At 38.9% G+C, this 27918-nt stretch overlaps 1 long non-coding RNA gene across 1 annotated transcript in view; it reads right to left on the reverse strand.

The window, feature by feature from the left end:
* The window catches only part of LOC134521181 (uncharacterized), a 363047-nt gene that overhangs the window by 317497 nt on the left and 17632 nt on the right, over window positions 1–27918 (reverse strand). The window contains exon 2 of the long non-coding RNA XR_010072674.1: window positions 18838–18910. This is a non-coding gene — a long non-coding RNA (uncharacterized LOC134521181). The remainder of the gene's footprint in view (window positions 1–18837; window positions 18911–27918) is intronic.

Genomic DNA, 27918 nt, shown 5'->3' on the forward strand with positions numbered 1-27918 from the left:
CAAGGCTGCTAGCCTGTTCCTCCAACTCTTTTTTCGTATTTTAAATACAGAAGTATAATTATTAGACCAGTTGCTCAGACAGTATGAAAGTTGAGCCATTTCTTTTCTGTGCATGAAAGGGTCAATACACATGAGACCCTTTTCAAGAAAATGCCCTAACTGCCGGGCTACAGGTGATTCTGGGTTGGTACTGAGGACCTGATGCCCACTCTATGAACATTTCATCTCCAGTTTGCTTCTCCCCAACTAGAGAGCATCTCCCACATTAGCTTCATCTGAAATCAAACTGGTTCACATGCTCCAAGATCCAATGCACAATAAATAGAGATGATTTTTTCTGCAACTCTGTTTCACATGCATCCATATGAACTGCTTCTGAAGTTAACGGAGACTATATATAACCTAGAAGCAGTATGAGCCAGGGAGTTGACATGACCGGCTGAATTATTGATCAGATGATACTTAGAGAAGGTAACAAGTATAGTCAGAAAAGGTTATTCACTGAAAACATTTCCCCCAGAAAATTCAGACTGATTAATTCAAAATTATAAAAATAAACTAAAGAGTAACTGGCTAGTAAGTTAGTCTGACTATTTTCCAGAGCAATTCAAGATAACAGCCCAAAGATAAATTTAGATATCTAGAGAGAGACAGAGATGCCAAGTACTTTTTTTCTGTTGGCACTATGAATAGAAAAAAATAAAAGTCCTTCGCACCACAAATCCTTCCCAGTACAGAGGAGTTTTCATTTAAATTATGCAACTAACAAAAAGGAAAAGGTTATGAAATATTTGAGAACACATGGTCTTTTCCACAGAATTAGATGGACCCTAGAGGTGAACAAGAAGAAAAATTAAACTGAATTTACTCATTAAGAGATATTTAAAAGTCTCTCTACAAAGTCTCCTAAGAATTCAAAGTTTAACTGAGGATGTTTCATTTCTCCTTATCCAGATCGATACATTTCCGAAGGACTAGAAATTCAGAATCCACAATTCACTGCTTTCAGTAGTAACGGAACAATTGATCCAACCCATGCATGCTGGGATTTTCAAGGAAGCCTGAGGTAATAAAATGTTCAAATTACTTTTAAATTCAATGGGAGTCAGACTTCTAACTCCTTAAGGCCTGTTGAAAATGCTATCGGTAACTTCCAATACCCTGAAACCAAAGAAATTAAAATTTTGAAAAGCCTTCTGTGAACTAGTAACTATTGATTATTTAATGGCTGATGAAAATTTCTTACTAACTGCCTCCAGAATTTCACAGTAGGAACATCAGCACTCATATTTCTGTTTTTCATAAGCGTCAATTCCATCTGAAATGGTGTGTTATTCAACATGAAAGATATCTGGAAAATAATCCTGCATAGCAGTAGGCTACAGCATAAAAACTATCCACTGGATGCTACCAACAATGAACCAGAAAAAAATTTAGCTAAACAAATAAAAATACGAGCCTTTCATAAGAACATATTTTATGAAGTAGAACTTCTTCTTTTTTAGAAGAAAAAAAAAAAGCTGGAGATTCAGATTTGCATCCCTATTCTGCTCAAGCACAGCAAGAGGCATTCAGGATTCCAGCCCACCAGCTATTCCAGGATAGTTTCTCCTATTACCATGTGCGAAATCCTTTATCCTTGTGCTACACCAAAAAGTATGAAAAGCCATGCTTCTGTTGCAATGAAATGCAAAAGCAAAATTAAACAACACAAAACTGTTTTATGAAACTAAATTTTTGGCTTTCAGCCAGCTCTAGGGCTTTAGGATGTGACCTGCAACCACATGAGTAGCTCAAGTCTAATACTTGAGAAAGGAGCCCCTGCACTGTCCCACAGAACAAGTCCAATACCAGGTCCTCTCCTGCCCAAAGCAGAAGTAGACCATCCTTGACTCTTTATCACAGGGACAGCAGACGACAATTTTATTAACACTTCTGAGAAGCTTTTAGCCAGCTGTTATCCTTTTTTACAACTCATAAAATCTGAAGACTGCACTTTCTGGTTGGAAAAGTTTTGTGCTCATATGGGATTATGGAGGAAGACATTTGGGGCGCACAGATTTAACTATGAAGTTGAATGTGGTTCTTCAGTTGATATTTTTAAAAGCTGGGAACATCTACAATGTACATCTACAAGGCTTGGGAATTTCTCTGTATAAGCATTAGAACTGGAGAAAGAGACCAAACTGTGTTTGGGCTCATAATGAACAAATATCTAATAGCAAAGAAATTCTAGTATATCAGTGCAGAAATAAAGAACAGCATTCTTTGCATGCCAGGTCAATTTTGTTCCTGTTTTAAATATGGAGAAATGAGGGCACTGGGAAACGGTGCAACTTTCTATCAGTAAAAAAGCAGGGATTATGTAAATCCAAGATTCCTAACTAATGTGTATTCTGCCTATGACTGTCTTCATTGCCTTTGCTTTCTCTGCAGGGCACATTGGTTTTGTCCTTCAAAAATCTCTCTTGCATATGAGACCTGAAACCCTGGTCAAACAAGATACAAGCAGAAAAATTGAAAAGGTCTTAAGAGGCCACAAATAATATATCCAAGCATGAAATGCCCCAAGTTTATAGAGCAAAGCAAACATTTTACAATATTTGTAATCAACATAGGGAGTCTTTTATCGCTTTGCAGACATCTACGCCAAGAAAAAATTGCAGCTCTTTTATTTTTTAATGACGCAGCATGCTGTTAATTTGGGTATAATGCCAAAAAGCTCTGTAGTGATATTCAGGAAAGTGTCATCTAGAAACCCCTCAATGTCTTAGATAAAATTGAATCTGAATGGCTAAACCAATTTGAAAACAAATCAATTTAAAACTAATTTTATCCACAACATGCAGTTTTTTAAGAAACATCTTTCACTACAACAGAGATACTAACAACATCCTTAAACCCAATATATTTATTCTGTTCCCGATGTTGCATACAAAACATGAACATCTTTCTGGTACTACTCAGACTACAGAGAAAACGAATGCCTCAATCCTTCCCTCTTTTGTTGTCTCATTCCCATCATTAAAAACCAAATTCACCTCACAGCTAGGAAAACACCTTGGAATTTCTCCTGCCCTGGTTTCTTGCCTATTCATCAAAACCATCTTCTCTCTCATCTGCAGTTTTAAGGTCATACCAAGGCTTCTCACACACAGTGTCATCCCTTCTGGCCTAAAAAGGTCAAGACTGGCTTGAAATCTCACCAAAAAGACATGCAGTCTCTTGCATTTTGTATCCAGATGCTGCAGATAGAGGGTGGGAGGAAGAGGGAGACAGAGAGTTGTCGAAAGTGACTGAAGGTAGCTGAGAGGCAGCCCACACAGCCAGGGACGCAGGGCAGCCCAGGAGGGAGACACAAAACAGATCTCACCCATCTTCTCCTTTCATGCAAAAGGTGTTTTTTACTCTGTGTCCCAGAAGAGCTGCTTCCCAGACACTTTTACACTTGCTCCTACTGCCTCAATATTAATGACTGACCACATCCTAGCATGCCCAGCACTCTAATGTTATGCTATAGGGAAATACTATTCCTCTGCTGGAAGGTTGCAGAGCTCAAAATCTGAGCTTTGCTACTAAAAAAGGCAGCTACGCTGCCCATCACTAAGCAAAATTGTTCAACACAGCCTGGCTCCTTAGGCATTAATTGTAACAGAAAACGGATTAATAGTCTGATTTTTAACAGCTTTTCAACCTAGCAATTGGCACATTTATACATACATACACACACACACACACACGCACGCTTTATTAAAGCAACGTCTCACTTGTCATTATTTTTAAATGTTATCACACTCCATCATATACATGCTGTGTACGTATAGCTATTATTCTCATTTTTATCCTGTGAAGTTAATGATAAGCCTGACAAAAAAATCACTCTACTCCAGCAAGCCTCCAGATGTCGGCACAGCATACTCAGTGCAGGTATTGCATTAACCACTTCATGCATCGCTCAGGGATGGGAATGGTACCTCTTTCCAAGGAATAAGTGAAAGGTCAAAACTTCTCAGAGCCCATCATACACCAACTTGATTAAACTGCTGCCACCTTCCACTCACATCAAGAAAACAAACACGACTGGATAAAGCAAAGCATAGTACCTGTGTGGCAAGACAGAGACCTCTGGTGCGTTTGTACGGCTCTAATAACTAAGTATCAAAATAAGAACATGCAATAGTAAGAGATGTAAGGGACAAAAGGTTGAAAATAAGTTGGTTTTTTTATCTTCCAGGGGTTGGACTAGATGATCTCCAGAGGTCCCTTCCAACCCTATGGTTCTATGGTTCTATGATTAAACTGTGTGAATAAATTGCCACCTCAGTTCTTGCCTCAATCTCTGAATTTGCACAGGGAACAATCTTGAAAAATGCATCAAAAAATAAAACAAATAAATTGTATCGGTTGACAAAGCAAGGAGCCTATTTTTTTTTAAATCAATCCTTATTAACTCCTAAAACATAGTATGTTGTTTCTTCCATGGTACTTTCAAAAAAACCATGGAAACCCAGACAGCAAATGACATCCCAGTCTCTTATCGTTCCAGTAGTTATGATCTGGCCCTGAACATTAACGTGAAGCAATATGAAGTTTCCTGTTACACTTTTTATTGCTTTTGAATCCAGCCTGAAACTTCACCTTAACCTTCTAAGTACTGCATTAATCACATCCTCCTTTTTTTTGCGTTGACATAAGGATAGCAGAAACGTAAAGAAAACAATGATTCAATATTTTAGAAAATCTGAAACAATACAATCTTTTGTCCTCTCTACTCACCCTTTTATAACTACACTTATATTAGTTCTTATCAAAACAAATCATTACTCAATTACAGTGCTTTCAAATCAAGGAGCAGAAAAGACATCTGAAGAAACGCAAAAATATTTTTGTCTAAGTTTAAGTTTCAAAAGGAAGCATAGAATCAGGCTGCTCTTTCATATATTCTGAAGCATACGGAAGATTCTTCAAAATGTGCTTTCTGTTTTCTCATTAACTTTTAAAGCATCTTAAAATCACTTGGGGAAAAAAAAAAAAAAAAAAAAAAAAAGTAAAAAAACCCCAAACACCAAACCCCCAAGATAATAAGCTCAGTTTCCTTTTCATGAATTGAGGAGAATTTGTTCTACTGTATAATTCATTCCTTCATGCCTTTATTTCTTTGCCTGGTAATGATTTTCTCTCCTTACAGGGGCGGGGAAAATATTACCCTGTCCTAGAATTTCTGAAGCTAAAACAAAATCATATCTCTATTACAAAATCTTACAGGATTGTTCAAGAGCCACAAAGTGCTACAAAAGGAACATATTTCCTGTTACATGACAAAGAATTTAAAGTAATTGCCATTAATATTATACAGAATATTTTTGGATCCATTCCTACTACATCCTTGTAGAAAAGTCCTATGGGACAGAAGTAGTCATTCAGGATATTAATAATATTTAATTTTACAATTATAAAGACATTTCATTTGACCTGAAAGTTCAACATCAAGTTTCCAAACTGGATTGAAAAACGGAGGGTTTCTCATGGAAGCAAAATGCAATTTTTCAATTAAATAAAAATGGAACTACGAATGGTACATATATTTAAATATTCATTAAAGAAAAAAACCCAACACTTCCTTCTATGTATTTAGTTGATTCAATATTTTAACAATAAATAAAGATAAGCTAAAGCAGTTTGTCTTTTTAAAGGGTTTGTATCATTTTCATAGACGGAAGATGGTGAAGGAAGACTTAAGTTATTATTTCAGTTCATTCTGCCAATTGAACCCTTGCTGGTATAGAACTTATTTCAAACAGATGCTTTATTCTGATGTTTTAAAAAAAATTCAAAAACTAGATTTGAGGTATTTTAAAGATATTATTACTGTTATTAGAACAGTTTTATGTATATAATACGTCCCATTGGAAAATAATATAAACCTAATTGAAATAGTTGCATAAACCATGTCACATACGTTTCTCAAATTTTATAAGTACTCTGTGGAGCTAGAAAATATTTCAGATTCATTGTCCTCTTTCAAAAAATAATGAAATTTTAGAATTGTAAACAGTAGTAAATTTAAATCTAAAGGGTTCCATTATTCCTGATAAAGAAAATTAGCGAATAACATAGTTTACATAAAACAAAATCCATTCAAAATGCAAATGCTTTATAACCTAGGTACCAGAAAGTCATTAATAGCAGCATCCAGCAAATTCCTAGAACTCTACACTAATGCCTAAGTACCTGAGCCTCAACTTTACTTCCATGTCTCAGTGGGACTACTCCAGGAGTGAAGTTACTCCCTGTGTTAGCATCTGCTAAATGAGATCCATAATTACAGCTGGCAGTCGGAAAACTGAAGCAAAAATGAATTAGCATTTCAAATATTTCAGTATATATACTATTCCCATGTTACCAATTACAGTCCCATCTGTACAAAATTGTACCAAAAGTACTCATATTTTAATATCTTTCCCTTTCATCTCTAAATACTTCACTCACATTAAAAAAAATAAATTAAAAAAACCTGGTTCTTCAACACCAACCACCCTATTGAATGGTCAGCATTGCTATCACAAGCAACAATGCATCGATGTAATACAAACTACTTTTTAATGTCGGAGTGAATTCATTTCACCAGCAGTACAGCTTGCTTTATTTTTGAGTTGTTGACCACGTTACCCATTATGATTTTTTTATATATATATATAGGTAAAAGAAATATTATGAATATACTGTTGGATAGAAGAAAGCAGGAAGATAAGTTATCTTGAAAGATGTGCTTTTTCTATGAACTTGGGCATATTCTCGGAGTTTTTTCCCCTTGCTATTTCTTTTTTACTCTTCTGCTTCTGTGGTAATATTAATTCACTACAGCATTTATAAAACTCAAAATAATAAAATCCTCAAGTAATATATATGCTGCTAGAGAGAAAGATGAAGCAGGCCCAATTTAGTTTTAAGAAGAAAACTTATCTTGAGGGCAAAGGCAGTCCAAAAGTATATGCCATTTAATATTTTACAGAATATATTTCTACAGAAAGTACTCTGTATTTCTGAAGAATAAATCTCTCTCTACTAGAGTACTTGTGTCTTGTCAGAGCACTTGACAAAGTTATAGTAGTTCAAGCCAAGGTAGCCTAGATAATCACTTTATTCAATTAAATGGAAAAATCGTAATACATATATACTTTGTTATATTTATGTGTTAGTTTCCAGACACACGCTCTAATATTATCAGAAATACAAAACACTTTAGTATAATAGAGAAATTTTGCAAGTTATCATAGAACAAGTTTTATTTGTGGGAAAGTAAAGAAAAAACTGAATTGAGAAAGCCAAGAAAAAATAAAACAGGGTAATTTTATCTGCTTTAAGAACATCCCGAGACCATCTAATTTACTGCTTCTCTATACGACTTAAAGGAAAGAGAAACTATATCAAATTATCTGGACTCAGTAGTTCAAGAAAAATAGATTGCAAACTCTATAATCAGAATAAAAAATAGATACGTGAAAACAAAGAATCATACAGCATCTTTATCTTAGAACTCTTTTGTCAAATTTGAACTAAAATAATTTGATTTCATTAAAACTGAAACCTTTAAGTTCTATACAAAGGTAAATAATTTACAAACACACCCAGGAAGCGTTCTTCAAAAGCAGGCAGTTCAGTGAAGTTTCAGAGACTGAGAAAAATATTACTGTCGTGAACGAAGAACCAACAAACAGTACTTCAATCTGTGTCACATTACAAAGCTTTATTTTACATTATTAATTTAAAATTTAATGATGTATATGAAACAGATAGGTATCAATTCTGCAAGTGTTTGCTCCCAGGAGTGCCACCAGCTTGAATACATTTTCCGAGATAAACAGGACTATCTACAAATACAGTCATTTGAAGAACCAGACACCCATCTCCCCCCAGGTATTTATGAAATACATTAAAACAGCAGACGAGCCCTGACTGGGTATAACGCTTCTGTTATGATGCAGTATGTTTACAGCATTGTACCTAAAAGCCTACATCACTGTAAAGCTCCATTGTGAATTTCCATGGAAAAATATTTTAACGTATTCCTCAAATCCTGTGAACTATAATAAAAACACAAATGCTGGATCACAGACACCGCTATGAATTATGTTGTTCAGCGCCAGAAATCTGTGCAATAATGTCAGCTTATCATACTTATTATGAGGCTGAACATTTGCCATGTGAATAAATTTAATCACAACTAGTCTCTCCACAACTCGGAGAAAGTGGTTTTTTTGTATTATAAAATCTTAAACTCTGATACAAGATTTTGCAGGTAACTGATGACCTAGCTTTTGGGAATGAATACTTATGAAAGTAAGTGTTTGCACATTTCAAATACCAACAAAAATCATTTTGTGTTAAGGATATACACATGTGAAATCACTGGCTAATCAGTGTTCAAGTATCTCTGAAACGCCGTGTTTCTATCTATGAAATAGTTAAGGGAAACAGGCAAAAATGCTGTAGAGTTACACAGATTCTAATGTTTCCTCCCTCTCGTTCATAGCTTAAAATGTAAAGTTGTCAGACGCGTAGCTTATCAACCAGAGTGTTTAAAAAAACAAGCATACAAAAATAAGCAGTCACCAGACAGGCAAAGCGGTAAAATCTAGTAGCTTATTCGCTTGATGACACATACAATTCCGTGGGAGAAGGAATACTTTTATTCAACAACCTGGTATTCCTTTAACGGAGACAAATGCTGCATCAGAAGCGACATAAAGGGAAGACAGACAAGATGACCATTTCTCTCCGCACAGAATAAAAAAAAACCCAGACAAACCAAGCCCCCAAACCATTATCATGTGAAACAGAAAAGATCTCCAAACGCAAAGTCAACAGAGGGACAAGCAGGTGTTTGCATTCGCTGCAGTTTAACTCATGGATTTCATTGTGTGCTTCAGAGAAAGAAAAACAGTTTCATTTGTAGATCTTGCAAGGAAACAAAGAATTTCAACAAGGAGGCCCGATAAACATCTTACACTGTTAAACATCTTCACCAAGAGAGAGAGAAAAATCTTTTCCCCGGCCCGTCCTCCCCCCCGACGCCGTTGCAAGCAACCGTGGACATCTTTTGTTCCCTGATAAATATTTGCCTTTGTCTTTTGTGATAAGGTCTGCTGCCTTCGCTCCACACAAAAAGGGCCCCGGTTGTTTCTGTATAGAAAACATTTAATTAAGATCATTTCCGATTTTCTAGCCCCCCGTGCACTGAGGGGGAAAAAAAAAAAAAAGAAAAAAAGAAAAAAAAAAAAAAGACGAGCGAAAGGGGACAAACCCCGGCACCCGCTGGCTACCAGGAGGGGCCCACGGGCGACCGCTCCGGGACCGACGGGGGCTGCGGGGACCGACGGCGGGGCCGGGCCGGACCGGGCCGGGGAGGGCAGAGGCGGGCAGGGAAGGGCCGGGCTGGGAAGGGCCGGGAAGGGCAGAGGCGGGCAGGGAAGGGCCGGGAAGGGCAGAGGCGGGCAGGGAAGGGCACGGCAGGCGGCCCCGCAGCGTCTGGGAGGCCGAGGGAGCCCCGGCGCCCGCGCAGGCGGCGGCGGGCACCGCGCTCCCCGGGGGCGCCGGCTGCAGCATCTCCTGCGGCCCCCGCTGCCGAAAAACAGAGGTTGTGGAAATCGTGGGAGGGAATAGTGCGGTTTGATCTGGCTGGCGAGGGAGGAGGAGGAGAAGGAGGAGGAAAAAACATTTGTTTTTGGTTGTTGGTTGTTTGTTAGGTTTTCTTTTCTTTTTTCCTCCGTGGGATTAGACCGAGTTGCTCTTCCCACTGCACCTTTTTTTTTTTTTTTTTTTTTCCCCCAAATCCTTTTAAAAGTAACGTCCAATTTGGGTTTTACCTCTTTCTCAAAATTTAAGCTTCACAAAACCATCAAAATCGTCTTACCAAACCTGAAGGGAAAGAGCAGCTTTAATTATTTCTTAAACATTCTGTCTGAAAACAAAAAAAAAAAAGAAGCCATGCCAGACTCTACAGACTCTGCAACATTTAGTTCTCTGAGGACTTCACCTATTTTGTATACTGGACCTAGAATTCACAAAATAGTTCCCACTGCTGTAGCAGTGTGAAATACCGAAAAGAAAATCTAGGATACACATTACAATTAGTTCATACACACACGGCACACAGCTTCCAAAGCTCTTAGCTCTCATGTGCATGTTCATTTACTGGAATTAATGCTCCTTACCCTTCTGACTGCCTGCAGGACCCAATCCTGAAATATTCCTGCGTGCCAGGTACTTATAACAATAATATTAAATGTGGATTCACTGCAAGTCTAAGCTACTCATTAAAGTTACCTCCCTGTATACCTCACATACCCGCTCACAGCCACAGACTCATTCATACACTTTGTATGAAATTTTGCTAAGAAATATCAACAAAAATACTAGTTTGCAATAGTGAGAATTAGAATGCAAAATTTTTTTAAAAAAGAAGAAATATAGCAAAAGTACTCCACTAGGAAATACGCACAAAGTTGGGAGAGAGAATCATTCCCGCAATCCAAATATAAAACGGAGGAGATGAACTCATACTGTGGACATGACACAGTCCTGAGAGATTTTCCTTTGGTTAAATATTCAGAAAGCACAAAGTCGCATTTTTTTCCTTCAAACCTTAGCACAATAAACAATATTTCTTTAACATTTGTACCGCGTTTCAGAGACCACAATTCATTTTTTTTTCTCCAGGAATATCAAAGGTTTCATTTCATGAATGAATTTCAAGACTTATTCACTGTGTGACACTAAAGACAACACCATAAACAGAAAAAAATGGTTAATGTAAATAAATCAAAGTCATTCTATACTTCTTCGGCCATCTGTCTCCCCACAAATACACACGCGAAAAATAGAATTTGCTAAAAGCAGCTATTTTAGAAGTCTATCACATCATTGTTCCAAGTAAAAAAACATGAGCAGAAAGTGCTAACAGTATCATCTTACCTGCCTTTTAAGCAAAAGTGTAAAAAACAACACACAAGAAAGCCTGCAAACTGACAAAGACTCTGGATTAGTGACAGCAATTGACCCAGCGAAAATGAATCTGGCTCACATTTTCTTTAAGTGAAACAGATTACTCCCCTACATATTGACACATCAAAAATATGATTACAGCTCAACTTGAAATTACAGCGCGCACCATACACCTCTATGCTCTTAGCAGGTTTGCTCATCAAAGCACTCTTTCAACAACAAGTATTTTTATGTTCCCATAAGTGTTGTGCTAATAGTTTTGAACTGAGAAAGGTAAATGCACCTTATGTTCGGCTGCTTTGCATAGACTTATTTCATGAGCTCTCTAGTAGCTGGTGAGTAACAGCCCCATTTTTTTAACCTCCATTTTTAGTGAAAAGTTTTAAATTAGATGCCCCGCTAAAAGTCTGGAACTTCCTAAAACTTAAGTGTGAAACTAAAGTTAGTTTTATGAGCAGCACCATAAATTTCACAGGAGCATATCAAGGTGACCCTACACATATTACTATCTGTAAAAGCAGTACCTAAAAGATGGTATTTTTAAAGTAACATAACACAAAATCTTTGTTATGGCTCTGTTTTGTATGTCTGTAAGCAGTAGGATTCAATGAAGGATACATTTACAATTTATAGGGAGGAAATTCTGTAATGAATGATAATGACAGTACCACAAACAGAACACTGTCTTTTCACAGTTTGTGTGACTTTGATGACAAAGAAAGCCATAAACAAGACCAAAGAGTGTAATGGGATTAATCCGAGATTATCTTAATTGATCCTCTCCATAAGTACAGTGAAACCACATTCACTTAAGAGCATTCAAGAGGATAATGAGTAAGCAGGAATTACCTAACTTCAACGTCAGCATTGGGCTGACAATATCAACCAACCATTCAGAATACTGGACACAAATTAAACTAAGATAAAGATTAAAAGCTTCTGTCAGTTACAGAAGGACCACCAAGAGACCCACCTATGTTTCAACTTTTGTTTATATAAGCAGGGCAGATAAAGACAGCTGTAAGCTTGAGACTACTTCAGCACGCCGGGGATACTCTTCTTAGCATATACTTATACTCCAGAAAAGTGAGATAAAGCCTTTTCCAAAGGTGATCTGGGTTATATTTTTGCCTACAAAGTCTGTGAGACTTTTTATTGTGTTTTTATTTATCAAACAAAATGTGGCAGGACTATTTGTAAGTGGTTCAAATACATTTAAGAGATAAGTACCCTTAGTACCTACTCCAATATCTGGCCATTGTTTAAATAACACATGACTAAAAAACTTTAACTGTTAATAATCAAGGAAAGCTAGAAAATTTACTTAAGGAGCTATGGATCATAAGTTAATCTTATCTTTATCAACTCAGTAGGACAAAGAAGAAAACAAAGGCAAATATGTAACAAACAAAACATGCTGCCTATCACTATCAGGTCAGGCATGTTTCACACAGAACGGAAAAAATATTTATATGAAGTTTTTCCTAGGAAAAAACCTTTTGTGTCTATATAACAGTCATCACTGTTATTTTTGTTGTGTTGCATATTTATGTTATTGAGGGTTTGGGGGTGCTTAGTTTTAACCTAAGTCATATATTCCTGCAAAGATGCTGTTCGCATCATATATTCCCAAAATCCAAAAATCCAAGTTTATATTTTCTGATTGAAGGTACGCACAGAGAAGCTGTTTAAGTGTGCAGGGATGGGGTTGGGAAAGCCAAAACTCACCTGGAGTTGAATTTGGTGAGGGATGTGAAGGGCAACAAGAAGAGCTCCTACAGATATTTCAGCAGCAAAAGAAAGACAAGAGGAAATGTGGGCCTGCTGTGGAAATGGAGCTGGGGGCGTGGTGACAGGATACCAAAAAAGCCAAGGTGATCAATGCCTTCTTCACCTCTGTCTTTACTGGTAAGATAGGAATCCCAGGCCCCTGAGACATGAGGAGAAAGATGAAGCAAGGAAGTCTTAGCCTCGGTGGAGGAGGATCATGTTCTGGAACATTTAAATGAACTGAAGTAGACATAAACAAGTCCCTGGGACCTGATGGGATCTACTGGTTAGTGGTGAGGGAGTGGGTTGATGGCCCTGCAAGGCCATTCTCAATAGTCTCTGAAAGGTTGTGGTGACTGGGAAAGGTTCCTGAGGACCAGAAGAAAGCAAATGTCACCCCCATCTTCAAGAAGGGCCAGAAGGAGGATCCAGGGAACTAGAAGCCAGTCAGCCTCACCTCAGTCCCTGGGAAAGTGTTGGGACAAATCCTCCAGAAAAACATTCCAAACAAATTACAGACAAGGAAACGATAGGAGTAGTCAGCATAGGGACTGCAAAGGGAAAATCATGCTGGACCAACCCGAGAGCCTTCTATGATGAAATGAGCAGTGAACGTTTATCTTGATTTTAGATATTGTACATGGCCTCCTATAACATCCTTATAGACAGAATAATGAAATATGGACTAGATAAGTGGACAGCAAAGTAGACTGGCTGAACTGACAGGCTCAAAGGGTTGTGATTAGCACAAAGTCCAGCTGGAGGCCAGTCCCTAGTGGTCTGCCCCTGGGGTTGATACCAAGGACAATATTTTCTTAATCATCTTCCTCAATGACACAGGTGATAGGACAGAATGCACACTCAGCAAGTTTGCTGATGATGCAAAATTGTAAGGAAAGGCAGATATGCCAAAGAGTTGTGCCATTCAGAGGGACTTGAACAGGCAGAGAAATGGGCCAACAGGAACTCATGAAGTTCAACAACAGGAAGTGCAAAGTCCTGAACCCAGGCGGGAACAACCCCGGACACCAATACAGGCTGGGGACTGACTGTCTTGAAAGCAGCTCTGCAGAAAAGGGCCTTGGGTCCTGATGGACACCAAGATGATCATGAGCCAGCAACATACCCTTGCAACATGCTGACATCCTGTGTTGCCTTAGGATAAGCATTGCCATTTAACATAAGAAAACACTTAATTATTGTGAGGGTGGTGGAACACTGGAACAGGCTGTGCACAAAGGTTGTGGAGTCTCCATCCTTGGAAACATTCAAAACCCAACTGGACACAGACCTGAGCAATCTGCTCTGGCTGACCCTGCTCTGAACAGGGGGTTGGACCATGTCATCTCCAGGGGAGCCTTCCTGCCTCTACCAGTCTCTGATTCTATATGTTAGGCACTACGGTAAACTTCGTGATAAACACAACACAGTTTACTGTTTTCAGCCACCAGAACTATTTCTATTAAATTATCCAGGCTGGAGAAAAAAAGAAATCAAAACCAGTTTGGAGTTAGACAAGTGGATACATAGGTACAAAAGAAAGCTGCAAAGTGAAGACAGGCTTAGTTCATCCATAAAAGGAAATATATATATATATATATACAGAAATGAAAGTAGACTTCTGATCTGAATCGCATCCTGGAGTGAATTCAGCAGAGGCCACCAAGCTGCTAAAGGGCTGGAGCCCAGGACGTAGTAGAAGAGGCTGAGGGAACTGGGCCTCTTCAGCCCACAGAAAAGAAGGCTCAGGGGAGATCTTATTGCTGTCTGCAACTGCCTGACCAGAGGATACAGAGAAAACAGAGCCAAACTCTTCTTGGAGTTTCACAGTGGAAGGATAAAAGGCAACAAACATAAGTCAGAACATGGGAAATTCTGATTAGACATAAGGACTTTCATTTGTTTGTTTGTTTTACCATGAGAGTGGTCAAACACTGGTACAGGGTGTCCAGACAGGCTGTGGAATATCCTCATGGAGGAATTAAATGGAGGAATTCAAGACACAACGGGACACAGTTCTGAGCAACCAGATGAAATTAGATCTGTTTTGAGTAGGGCGTTGGACTACAGACCTCTAGAGGCCCCTTCTAGCTTCATTTATACAATGATGCTGTAATCACCATGATTGCAGAAAGACTAAGAATGTAACTTGTAGGCAACTTTACAAGCATAAGTACGTGGAGTACACATAGGAGCTTGTAACTGCCTTTTTTCTTAAAGAAACTTGAAAGAAAAAAAAATGCATGTCATAAAAGACAATGAACCTCTCTCCTCTTTCAAAGTGGGTACCAAGAATCATCTCTGTGAAACTATCAGCAAAAAGTTACATTTGTCATCAAAGACTGGTTTGGAAGATTTACATAACTGACACTTATTTATATTTATTAAGTACATAACAAATCACACAAATACGATGGCAAGCTTTTCGCTTCTGAAGTCGCTTGTCATTTATACCTTTGATTGTTACCCTGTCAAGACAGCAGGATTTTTTCACAGATATTTGTACAGAACCAAGTGTTATCTAACTCCTGGTGAAGGTTCTTGGATGTACTACAAGATACATCAGCAATATTAAGAGAACCGACACCAAAAAAACAAAGCAAACCAAACCAAACAAGGTATTAATGCCAGAGAAGATTCTTGAAAATATTTAGCAGATGTACATCTGTGGGTGGTGGTGGCATGGGGAGGAGCAGAAGATGAAGCTGGTCATTACACTGTATTTCTAACATTTGTTCTGGGTAAGCATACCAATACCAGCAGGTACAACCCTGTGCTGGCCACCATCACTAATGGCAGAACCCAAAGGGTGAGGGGATGTGCTGGACAGACATTTGAAATCAGTTTAGCTATTGATGTGCTAAGGCTTTGTTCCTATGTGTAATGACAATGTAAAAAAAGCCTTCTTCCCTTCAGGCTTCCATTCTCCCACAAACATGTTAGGAAGCCTGCCCAGCACTGTGCTGGGAGGGTAATATACTGGCAGCAGTGCCTCCTTTGCCCCTTAACCAGTTCCACAGTACAGACATGCCCTGCAACCCTGGCATTTGGACCTCAAATTGACCATCTACCTCTGGCTGGACGTGCTTGGATCTCTTCTCAGACCAGACCTGGGGTTACTGTCTCCACGGGTACCTCAACTGGTTCCAGTTAGGTTCAGGTTTGCTCCCACTGGAACTGATGACAGAGTGGTCAGTGACCAGAACAAACCCCTCAGAGTGCTCTGCTATTTGTTCACGGGGGAAAAAAAACGTGGAACAAACAGGTCTGAAAATAGATTCACACGCTTCCCTATTTTTCCTTGAAGTTCACCATTCCTTGATTCCTCTTCTAAACCCCTTGTCTGTTCCAGGCCCTTTCCCTAGACAAATATTAGCAGTTAACACTCCCCCCCAAAAAAGGGATTTGTAACTGATTACTGATCCTTTGTGCTCTAGATGCCAGCTGGACGGAAGTGTTGTATCTCTTTACATTGGCTTCTAGATGCGATATGAACTGTTACTTTGGTGCTACCAAGTGCATGGTGCTATCATGCACTTTGTCCGACAAATTCAAGGGCCAAAACCACATAAAAAATAAAAAAGCAAGCAATTATACAATATAACATTTTTTTGGTAGAAGTGACCTTAAAGGAAATGAAACTACAGACTTACAAAGTAGTTTTTATACTGCACTCTTACTGGCATAAAAGGAACAGCACTTCTTGGCACTGTGCTTGATGACATACAAATGTATTAGAAAAGATTTCCCTGCCCTGAAGACTTCATATATTTTTTAACTACCCGAGAAACCTCTAAATCAGTGGTTTAATTCACTGGCTAGTGTTTCAGAGAGTTCCTATGAGCTATAGGATTTAAGTTAATTTTCTTCAGGGCATGAGTTTTAGGTTACATTTTTTGTTTGAGAGAAATACATTCCAAATGTCATCCATGTGCTTTCCTCTGCCTAGTAATCCCTTGCAGGCATCATCCTGCACATCTTTTACTAGGGATTTAAGATGGGCATCTTCATTCTTTCCTACTGGGCTTTTCCTCCAAAAGATTAATTTCCAGTCTTCCTTGTTTGCTTTCTGCTGGGCTTGTATTCCCAGGCTACTTCTGTAGGAAATTGCATGTTTCAGACTATCTTTAATATCTCAGAAGCCTGCTTTGAAAGGGCCAGCTTGTCCTGAAACAGGATTCAAAGATAAATTGGGTAGCCAGAGGCTTCATATACAACCACCCAAAGGAGAAGGTCAGATTTTTATTTTTAAAAATCTATTGAAAGCATCTATCTATGGATGTTTAATAATATTTTTAGGATACTTTTGTGATGTTTTCTCATTTGATTCATTTCACTCCCAACTTGTAACATGGTCTCTTATTCATACTGCTGATTTAAGAAGTAACAGATGTGAATAAATTGACTGTAATCACATGAAACTTATGTTGTCATTGCCTATCTCCGCTATCCTTTCTATTCTATCTTTTGCTCATCCTTTCACTTAGGCATAAGTTCAACAAATAGTTGAAGGTTCTGAACCTTGTTTCTTCAGTTTTCCCCTGGCTGGTATACTGGGTACCAGTGTCAGAGTTCACCATTAGTATGCTCAGGCCAAAAGGTGGGTATGAAAAATGCCATTGTCTCTGAAGTCTTCAGAAACCCATTGAAACCTAAAATAGACTAACTGAGCCCTTGTAAGACCTACTGAAATGTGAAATAAAAAAGCATAGACCACTTTTATGAAGCACTGAAGCAGAACCCCTTGGAAATCCAGGGACTACTTTTTCCTCAGTGAATTCTAAATGGATCTGAAACAGAGCAAGGTATGATCTGTATTCCTATTGGACATTATTGCTTTTTATTTTTTCAAACTTCAGTGTGCTGAAGCTGTACAATTTTATTCCAATACTGTAATTAATTATCACCTCCCCAAATCAAAAGTATACACTCAATGTGCGCTATAAATAATTACAACCAATAGTGTGCTATAAATAATTACAAATAATTCTGTAGAACACAATCTGATTTTTGGTTCAGAGTAACTGTAACAGGGCAACCTTAATTTGGTGCACCCTTGTTCTTTTCAAGTTCCTAAACACAGCTCCAGTTCTGGCACTGCTTTCCGTTTACAAATATCTCTCAAAGGATATCAACCTAATCAACCTCCTTCTGTGTCTCGTTTGCACTTGAGTCAGACTCAGAAGCACAGTGACTGAGAGCCCAGGAAAGATCCAGCCAACCTGCTTTTGGCTTGGGGCTTCTATACTAAAATCGATATTTGCCTGAAGCAGCTCCTGATAGAAGCAGCAAATAATATTCTGCTGAGTCCTAGGTTGGTGTTTATTCAATGTGGAAAGAGTACAAACTCTTCAGCTGTGAAGGTCTAGAACTCTCCACTGAGCATGTAAAAACTGAAGCATTCTGAAAGCTTGCAACCTGGCTAAATTTGAGCAACTTTTGTAGTACTATAAAAGGCACCTTCCCTTTTGCCCTGCTACATTAGCTGCAGGTTGCCTCAGTATTAGTGGAAGGAAGGGTTTCCTCTAAATTTCTGAATCCTTTTGGCAGAAAGGGAAAGGGAAGAGTGAAGAAGATGGATAATTTTAACTTAAAAAATTATAGTTTGCCAGAAATTGATTGAAAACAGGATCTTAGAGTGGAAAATTCTAGGCCTCATTCATAGACAACACTTGCCAGCCTGAAGGCAAAACCACTGTAAACCTGGGCAATACAAAACAGGAGTTCTAAGCAACCATATACTGAATGTTTTAAAGCATTAAATATGTTAAATAACAGAAATCTATACAACAGAAAGCCCATGTACAAAGTCAAAGGAATAGCAGTGAGGTCAAGGGGAACTGAAGAGTTTCTACAGCATTTAGCAGCAAGTGCATAGTTATAAGTGTGGAAGTGTTTAAAAACTCTGCTTTATTTTATGTGACTTTTTAAAAAAATAGTTCTTTCAGGTGTATATTGACTTAAAGCACGAAAGGTCCAAGCCAAGAAACTGGAATGGCACTTCCTTCATCCAAGTCATCAACTTCACACTAACCGAGTAATAACAACACAGCTATCCCTTACCATTCAAGCTGTAGACTTAGTGTTTAAACGTTGACTTGTTTTTCCAGATACGCAGTGTAAAATCCCTAAAGACCTAGAAAAGGAAGGCAATAAAAGGCAGTTAGAAAAGCATGTGTTTTACTAAGTTTGACTGGAGGTCTGTTAATTTTGTATGATCCTGTCTCGAGATCTAGCTGAACACATCAGTGGGAGGCTAATTAGAATCACACTGGAATTGAGGCCTTCTGAATTTTCAACACTATTGTGCCCATAAAGGCAAATTTGGCCACATTAATTCATAGAGTCACATGCCAAATAATGCGTTCATTGCTACCTTCAGATCCTTGGGCTGGTCTCACCTGACCATGTTGTTTGGGAATGAGGTGTTTGCACTTTGTTTGAAAATCCCTCTTTTTGAGAAGACGCCTATTTATTCATTTTCCTTCTTATAGCACAGATAGATAGTTCTGAAGCCGCTAGAGCACAATTAATTTGAATATTAAAATATCCCATATCTACTTGGTCAGTTAACACACAAACTCCACATATTTACCTTTGTAAACTTACATGTCAAAGTAGGTAAGATGTGCTACGCCCAAATTAACAGCAGTTATGACAGGTCAGAAAAAAAGCAATGCTCTCCTCAGTGCAAAAACATACTTTTAAAAGTCCGCGTTGTTTAAGGTCTTGCCTAATTTAATTTTGAAAAATTACCTAACTTCTTACTTTACACTAAGGAGAACAATACTTACATTATCGCTTGAAATGATTAAGATTGTCTCTGTTACAAATTCTGATTATGAAATCTCTTTAGTTACAAGATAAATACCTTGGTCTACAATCTTTCTATAACATATCAGAGCATCTCTTTCAAACAATTCATAGTCTAAGCTGATGAGTCTTGAAGAATGCAGACAAATCAGACTCCAAAATAAGAATCTACGATATAACCATTTTTCCTTAAGTACCTTCAAAACCAAAACTCTTAGTTTTGGGACACAATCCACAGGAAAGCTGGCACTAGGGGCATACAAAAGGCCAAAGAAGAAGAAAAATCAAAAGTGAAAAAAATATTTATAATTCTGATGGAAAACATTGTACAAACCCAGCACTTCTGTTTGATTTTTTAAACTGAGGGTATATTTCAAGTAATCTATAAGCAATTTTAAACAACAATCTGGACTTTTAATATTGCTAGAAACATAAAAGATTATTAAAGCAATATCTATAATATCTAATATTTCAAAATAATCTATGTATTTCTTAAATCAGCATTTTTCTTCTTATATTCAGCAGATGTTATTCCCACTAAATAAGAAGCTATGTATAATCACTAACTAAAGCCAAATGAATTGAAGGATAATTAATCAGAAATAGCAGCACTTCCAATATAGCTATAGTGCTAATAGATAGCGTTTAATTATAAGCAAAAGGAAGACACGCACACCAACACACATGCACACAAATGCCAGAGTCCTTAAGAAATCATCACAGCATGATCTCCACTTACGTATGTTCCCTTGTGGAGCGCTAACACTATGTTTAACGGAGACTGTGGAGTGGAAATATCAGCAAGGATCAACCATTGTAAATCTTTCTGCAAGCACTGGAACTGGCACAGCTAATTAAACTGATTCATATAAGAAACAGGCAAGTCCATAAACACAGTAGAAAGACAAGTAATTGAAGTAGTTAATTCGCATAACAAAAAGCAAGTCCATAAAGTTGTTTCCAATTCAACGCTGCCCTTAAGAAGTGGGGTCTCCTTAAAAGGGAGCATGTAGAGGCAGTAAGGGTCATCAGCTCAGGATTAGACAGTACATGACATGGGCATGAATCAGCTATCTGCTTCCAAAGAGAAGCAGGCTAAAAGTTTGTGGAAGGGACAGAAGAGGTCCTCTTGTCTCTGCTCAAGTCTCTCTCTACCAGCTCCTGCCTCCTAGCATTCCTGAACATATCAAAAAGAATCCAAGATCCACTGCAAGAAACCCACAGCAAAGGTCCCAAAGCAAGCTATTAATTTCTCACCTTTGTATTATTGCTTTTGAGAATTCAAAATATATATGCTTAGTAAGAGATACATGAATAAAAACCTACTGTCTTGAATTTCAAAGCATCAGTTGTTGAAAGAGTCACTTGACAAGAAGGTGGAGCTTTTTGGTTTATTTGTTCAATCGAATAAAATAGTATATGTCCTGCACATTTTACTTAAGTATTCACACTGCAAAAACTTATTCTTCCATCTGGTCCCAAAGTAAAGTGAAAAGTAATTTCATTTTCACATTGGTTTCAGTACTGGGACTAGCAAGACTCCTGTCATTGCTCCTTATTACAGTTTTTGCCTTTCTTCAAAGACAGCTTCATTAATATTATTGAAATAAGAACCACTGGAGTGATTTTCTGAGCAAGAGAAAGTTTAAAACAGTTTCAGGAGAGTCTGAGGGTGCTTACTGGGAGATGAGTGGGAAGGGATACAGATGAAGGAAACAAATGGCCCAGCTAGATGACCTGCAGAGTATTTACTGAAGGCACAAACATCAGCTAGACTCAAGCAGAATACAAAAAATGTAAGGTTTGGGTAGAACTGGATTTTGCCAGGATGTTCTCATGTTGAGCTTGGAGAACAGGAACAGGAAGATGGGTGGAGATGTAGGCCACACACACAACTTTCAGCTTCATTCTGGTTTATATATAATACTTATACATAACACAATATAAATTCTTTGCATTCAGCCCCATTTTCACTGAAAAAAAGGCTTCCAAAAAACCAGCTGCTTTAGTTTTCCACAGCTCTTCCCTGTCAACAGTTGAGGCAGCTGTGAATGCTGTCCAATACTTTCACAAGACAGAGGAAGGAGGATGAAGGAAATATGACACCCCTGTGTTCCTAGCGGAGAGTTTCACTGCTGTCTTGGGCATCGTGCTTCATGAGCGCCAACCTGGGTTGCATAAGCGATCCCTGCAGCCAGCCATCCTGCCCTTCCCTATCAGCCTGGGAGGAACAGATGGAGCAAAACCAGGTCTTCTGCAGGGGTTTGAGTGACAAGATTCTGAATTTCCAGTTTTTAAAAACATGTACAAATGTCAAAGGGAAATCTAATGAAATGTGCTTGCTCATAAATGCATGCAGAAGTGAACAGGAGAAAAAAAATGTTGCTAGTGGCAAAGGAAGGTATACAAAAAACGTATAAATACAGAAAGTCTCAGTGTACTGTGAAATATTATCTATAATAAAAAATATAGAAAAAATAACACTGCAATTGCCTACAAGCCCATCTCACTGGAGATACGGTGGGGGTTTCCCCAACTTTAGAAAGCATAATCCAAAAGATTCAATATAACTACTGATGCAGGAGGACTGCAAAAAGCTACAAAAATTCTAGTCAGGCATAGAGAGCAAATCTTTATTTTATTAATATCTACAAATGAGAAACCATTTTGGGAGGCAGAGGATGGATACTGTGTTTCTGTAGCTGGTTTGGGCCCAATAGCTCAAATAACTTGCTGAGGGACACGTACTGAAAAAAAGAAAAAATACAGACGAATAGAAACTTGTTTCATTATTAACAAAATACAGGCATTTTAATCTGACAAGGCATCTCGCAAATTGATTCCACCGATCTACTGAAATTAGAAATCAATTTCAGTAAACTTATAACTTGTAGATCATCTAAGCCATTTGAAGATATTGTTGTGAAGTTTGTAAGTTGTCTGTACCTAAAGCTTGGACATAGAGAGGTCCTTTGTATTGCCAATGTCTTGGTATGTATGAAGTAAACCATATTTGTTTGCAGACTAAAATGCTTTCAAAATATTTTGCTCAAGGTAATATAACAAACAGAGAACATGATATGGACCTCAAAGACATTGCCCTGGGGCTATTTTATTCCACAGCCATCTAATATAGGGACTTCTAAACTCCAAAGCACCTGGAACTGGCTGCCACCGCAGAAAACATATTGAGCAGATGGCCTGCAACCTGTTTCAGCCTGCAATCTCCATGGCCCTAAAACATCAATTTCAGTAAAATATGTAGCGAAACCTCATCAAATGTGTGGTATTTGTAAAGTAGAATCTCATTTTAAAACCCTCTTGAATCAACATAAGTTTAATTTGCATTTCATTGTGCTACTTGCTATATGCCAGGCACATAACCCAAACCTATATCAGAACATCATATGCATTTCCTGACAGAGAAAGAAAAAAAAAAACCCAACACGCTTATTAAATAAAAATAAGACTAAAAAAAAGAGTGGTGTTGCTTGCTTATGAACAATATACTCTCTGATCATAAATTAGGTCCAGACTGGACCTAATCTGAAGTAAAACCCAGGTGTGGACATCAGGTCCTCAGCACAAAATTTTCAGCTTCCAGCTTTTCAGATTAGCTTCCATTGTACTCTATTATTTGTTAATGTAGACAAGCAAACTGATGCATTAAATTCTAATTATGCTTAACTGAAGAGCTACATTTAGAGTTTTAAGATCTTGATAAGCTTTCAGCATCATGAGCTGTTCTCATAAAGACATAATGGAACTGTAGTGCCAAATCTTTATGTTGGTTTCAGACATAAAAAGCAAACATAAGAGGTTTAGAAAAAATGGACCTTTACTACTGTTTACTCAAGGGTGATTTGACCTGAACCGCCAGCAGCATCCAGTGGTACTTCTTAGTGTGGGCAGCCATCACGTTTCTGGCACAGTCCACTGCAACACCAGCCACATGAATATGAACAAAAAACCTGGGGCCATCAGTTGTGCAAGTCATACTGTACAGGTGTGAGATTTTTGAAACTACTATTCAGTGGTTTCCTAGCTTTTTACAAACACATTTTTAAAAGCGTCTCTTTTCTACTAGTCAGCATTACAGCTTGAGCATTATGTAAGTCGTTGTATATACCAAACATCTGTAACAAACGTAGGATTTCAGCCAGGCAGAGAACCACTAAATGCATTGACAGGTACCCCGACTCCCCCCTGGGCAGCTGACTGACCTGCAAACAGTTCTGGCTGCCAAACTGTGTCCTTTAAACAAGTTACACAGCAAAGTAGACTCATTCCACTCCTGCACTCCCCAAATATTTATTCATTCTCCTAAATCCTCATTCTGCATCCAATTGCTCTTTGGCAAGCGGCAGGGCCAAACACGTCAGGCCTCAGCTGTCTCTGGGAGGCCCGCGTGAGCTGCAGCCGCTTTATTTTTCTTCTGTCCTAATAAACTCCCTTCTGAGTTCTGGGCTGTGCTGTTGCCATCTATGCCCTTTGTAAGTGCTTCCACAGCACGGATTTAAGCTCTCCTCTGCAGCAACAAGTGAAGACGCAAGCTGTACAAGTTCCCTCTGTCACGGTACCTCTCTTCTGGAAAGACACTGGGAGACTCAGGGCTCAGCAGACGTTGCTCTGGAGAAGCACCAATGACCAAAGAGGAAGTTCTGAAGCAATGCCACGAGGCACCTGTGCTGCCCACAAAACAGGACGGACAGGAACAACAGAGAGACTTGGTGGGAGACCGGGGAGCAAGCTGCACTACGATTTATTTAGAAAGAAAGAAATACATGGCAAAGGAACAAGGTTTCTGATCCTACAGTGAGGTTAGCCAACTGTATTGATTTTTGTCTTGGTCTCAGCGGTTTTATCTCCCCTCACATTTCTGATGATTGGCAGTACATGTATATTTTCTATTACATTAGACTTGTCAGCCAATTCTTCTCCAAAGATATCGAACTTTTATGGTATTCCAGCAAAGTAAAATTTGCTTTCCTATGATGAGGTCTGTGGGTGGGCCTAGCTCCTCTACTTCATTGGTGTTATGACAGAAGTCAAACAACACAGGCTCAGAAAACAGACCTTAGAACACTCCTTCTGTAAAACACTTGTCCTTAGTTATAAAACAGTAACTTTGTTCTATCCTTAGATGTAAGAACAGATTACTATATGGATTACTTTAAGCAGTATAAATTATTCCATGACAGCAAGTCTCAGTTACAAAATGCAAACAGTACACAGTCAAATGATGAAGAAACTTTAGATTATATGAATAGATATACTTGAATCTTCTGTTAAATGTTGGCTTCATAAATCAAGTCACTACACAGACTGTCCTGCAGGATTAGGACCCTGCTGATAGGCAGCGTAATATGACCACGTACTTTCCTATGATAAACTATAGGGAGGTGACCAATGCTCAGTTTTAAAAAGCAAAACCCTTACCTGAGCTCTGGCATGCTTTACATTATCTTCTGATGCCTCCTTCCAGTTATCTTTCTAATTCCTAGTGATATCTCAAATTCTAACTTTCCAATATGTAGCTGACTTAGTCTATGAGCATGCTCAGCAGACTTTTTAGCTGAGCAGCCTGAATGCTAATTATTAAACTGTAATTATTAAACTGTACTTTCCAATGCATTAAAATCAAACCCAGCCTCTTTGTGAACTGTTACAGAACTCCCTGCCAAAATCGGTTCATCTCTTCCCAGATGTTTCAGCTGCAGAAATTTTCAAAAAGTGGGTCAAAAATAAAAAAAAAGCTGTCAAAGTATTGTATTTTTCTCCCTTGTCTCAGAATCAGAGATGCTATCATTATTATCTACTTTCCTCCCTAAAATCAAACCAAACAAAAGAGGAAAAAAAAAAAAAAAGTCCAGCGCTTTCTAAAGTGGAAGGCACTTCAATTTCTGAGCTTCACAGAGGTTACAATGCCAAAAACAATGTATCTAAAAGGAAAACTGCAAAAGTTGTTAAACTTCATTACATGCATCACCTCTACTCCATTCACATAACTGTGTATCATTTAGGAAGTGTGTTAGAGGTGCACTATCTGAAGTTCCACACTGTAAGTGCATGCCAAAAATTTTAAAGCTACCCCTAACAAAGAGGGGAAAAGGAGTAGCTTTGCTTACTTTGTCACTTACATTGACCTATTTAAAAGGAGCTTTCACAGTAATTTAAAAGTAATCAATCACTTAAGGACAAGCCAGTCTTTCTATTTACCCAAGCCAGACAAGGATTGCTTTCTAATTTCATAAGGACTCATTACCTGGTAGGTGAAAAACAAAGCAAAAAGCTAAAGTATAAAAAAGATTGAGGTTGTCTTTTACTTAGCTTACCATATAAACTGGAGAAGCAGATTTACAACTTTGAAAACTTAGCACTTCTGAGTAGTGTAAAATACATTTCTACATGCCTCCATAAAGCCAATGACTTTGTATTGACTAAAAACATCTCTTTCGGCCGTTCATCTCCCTGTCCTGCTTTGCTCCAATAAGTTGTCATTTTAATCCTCCAAGTGCGTCTGATGCACTTACACTATAGCACATAGATACCATCTGCTTTTTAACTCAAGAACTTCCACAAGAAAGTATTTCACACCGGCCAGCCTGGAAACTGAGAGTTTTTACAAGAGGAAAAGTCCGTCTGCTGGTCTTGCTCTTCCTAAAATACCTTTTGCTAGTCAGGGTGTTCGCCCTCTGAGAGGGGTCCAGACTCCTGGAGGGACCTGCAGCAGAAGGACCTGGGGGGCTTGGCTCCCTGCATTGCAGGGGGGAGAAGGAGACCCTGTCCCATTCCTGCTCCCTGCAGTGTGGCCAAGCAGAGCCGGCACATGCTGTGACCATTTCTGGCCACCACTGAGGCTACTGAAGAACTCATGGCCTGGTCCACAGTGCTGCAGGCCCGATGCCAATCACGAGGCTGAGGCATACCTTGCAACCCCCCAAAGCCTGGCACCCTCAGGCATGCAGCAGCTTGGTCTGGGCCTGGCCGCAGGGGTCTCCTCCAGACCCAGCATGGGATGCCCTTTATCCCCAGGAAAGCACTGTCACCTCTCCACTGGCCCTGTCAGTCACCACCTGAAGTGAATGATCTGAACTGATGATGGGCATCCATGCCACACTGTTCCAGGGCACTGCGTGATGGCCCAGGAGCCTCACATCCCTGGAGATTTGTCTGTACTGCCTGCCTCGCCTCAACACAGCAGCTCTCCCTGTCCATGCTGACATTCTTCTTCATGGTACAAGCTGGTAGCCCCGGTGATGTTTCAACCCTCCTTCTGCTAGACAGTACACAATCGTATGCAACAACGTGTCCCCTCTAGCAGCGGGAGATGTTAAAGTTCATCACGGATGCCAGCTGACCAGCAACGGGGAGCCACTGCCATCTCCACCCACGTCACATCAACCACATTGCTCCCTGCTGCGAAGGAGGCAGCTTGCTCTGCCATTACTGGCAGCTTGCTGTGCTGCCTGGGCCTTTGGTAGAACCCTGCATGGCTGTGATTAACTGCAGACCTACAATCTGTATAACTTACACCAGACAACTGCTTTAACAAAGTATTTCAAGAGAAAATTAGAACTAAAAATAAAAGAAGAGGCCTCCTTCATTGCAAGGAAGATGAACAACTGTTCAAGAACTTGCTAGGAATACCTACTAATTTCAAGCTAGTTCAGCTTTTCATGGGATTCATTTTTATTTTCACATACACTTGGATATCCTAAGGAATCAAGTTGGGTTTTTCTGGTTGGTTGTTTTTTATTGGTGTCCCTCCCCCTTCCCCCCTCCCCCTCCCCAATGAAGCACTTGTTCCATTCAAATAGAAGCATTTAAAGACAGAGTATTCCTAAAAAAAGCAGTCTTACTCTTCTTCTTAGCACCAGGGAATGGTCTTCTACCATCTGAGAAGGGAAATGACAGCTTATTTCCTTGGTGCGAGGGTGTCATGCTGGTAACATTAATCCATTTCAAGAAGACAAGGACTCCCTCAGTATTCAGCCCATGAAGTAGATTTCAGGTGCAAGCTCCTTTTTCTTGAAAATATTCATTTCTTGATGCACTTTTTAAAAGGAGAAGCATTTGAAATGGGCATAACCAGAGGTTATCTCCGGAAAAAGGGTTGGGCTGCTAATGAATATTACAAACCAGCATGATATCAGCTCTCCAGAGGAAGCAGGGGAAGAGTACCACCCTGAACAGGGCCCAGCAGCAATGAAAGAAATTTAATCCTGAGTTAAGTGAGACGGGAGACATTTCATAATATACTCAAGATTAATATTTTATTCGTCACACAACTACAGGAAATAATTAACTCTATAGATAAGATTTTGTAGT

This window comes from Chroicocephalus ridibundus, chromosome 1, assembly GCF_963924245.1.
Source record: "Chroicocephalus ridibundus chromosome 1, bChrRid1.1, whole genome shotgun sequence".
NCBI classification, from domain to species: Eukaryota; Metazoa; Chordata; class Aves; order Charadriiformes; family Laridae; genus Chroicocephalus; species Chroicocephalus ridibundus.